Raw genomic sequence first — 1,520 nt, 5'->3', positions numbered from 1 at the left:
TATTTGTATGACATTTTCTCTGTTTGCATGTCTGTGTCCAAATTTCTCCTTTTTATAAAGACACTAGGTGTATTGGGTTAGGAGTCTACCGTAATCCTGTACGACCTCATCCTAATCAATTGTATCTTCAATGACCCCATTTCCAAATAAGATCACATTCTGAGGTACTGGGGGTTAGCACTTCAACATATGAATTGTTGGGGGACACGATTTAACCCATAACATGAGGGTAGACAGAAATAACATCACCACTCATGCAACCACTCTATTGATTAGTAGTGTAACCAACTCTACTTTTGGGGAAATCAAGTCAGAAAGAATGCCATAGTTAAGGGAGAGTTACAGTCCCAATCCTGTTGTAACATGTTAAAGGTATAGCGCACTAGATGTGGGTTAATTTGCCTTGAGCTATGAATGTATGACTTCTCCCCTGAGGCTCCTAGCTTGGAGGCACACATGGAAGCCTGCTAGTCAAGGCATAGGGTAGCCCGTAGCTCTGGGAATCTTGCTTTAACCTGTTATCTCACTTTCTAAGAGTTCATCTTCTACGCTTATTCTACCCTAGAGCCAACTATCTTAATTCTTTGCCTAGATGAAAGCAAAAGCCTTGTAACTACTCTGCCCATTTGAATCTTCTCCCAGCCATTCTCCATACTATACAGAGGGATTGTTTTAAAACACAGATGTGATACAGTTGGCTCCTTGATGAAAACAACCTCAATGGCTGTTTGCTGCTCTTTGAATACAGATCAAAGTAATATATCCTACAAGGCCCTGAGGGTTCAGACAGGCGGCTTATCATCTGCATTTGTTTAAAAAAACAACTGAGCCCTGCCGGGGTAGTTCAGTTGGTTACAAGTTCAATCCTGGGTCAGGGCACATACAAGAAGCAACCACTGAATGCATAAATAAGTGGAACAACAAGTAGATCTCTCTCTCTCTCAAAAAAAAAAATCAATAAATAATAACAAAAATAAAAAAATTAATAAAAGATAAGTGAACTGGTGATTCTGATTTTTGATTTGGATGCTGAACACTGACGTTCACTCTGTGAATATTCATGAAACGCCACTCTGATTGGTGGACTTGTCTGTAAATATGGTGTATTTCAATTAAAAAATAAAACTTCAAAACCATTGAATGGATTGTCCAAAGTTCTGGGAGTACCTTAGTCATATTCCCCTTTACAACCTTTTAGATCTCTTGACAATCATACAAGTAGAGATCCCCCCCTTCTATCTTGGGGGGAAAAAGATGGAATTAACAAGGGTGTGTGTGTGATTCAGCAAGTTACATCAGAGTCACAAGATAAATTATGCAGACTGCAACAAGAAAAACATGATCATACTTTTTTGTTGCTTTTTGTCTAGAAATTATGCTGGCTTGCTGTTTCCTATTGCTAATTAAGAATAAAGCATGACCTGCATGTTGCTTCTGACTCTCAGTGCCCAGAGGAGATCAGGTGTGACTGTCAACCTTCTGCATCATTTCCGCTCCAGGGAGAGCTTTGTTGCTTCCTG

Source organism: Miniopterus schreibersii, assembly GCF_964146895.1.
Source record: "Miniopterus schreibersii genome assembly, chromosome: 14".
Lineage (NCBI taxonomy): Eukaryota > Metazoa > Chordata > Mammalia > Chiroptera > Miniopteridae > Miniopterus > Miniopterus schreibersii.
Note: the sequence above shows the minus strand (reverse complement) of the source record.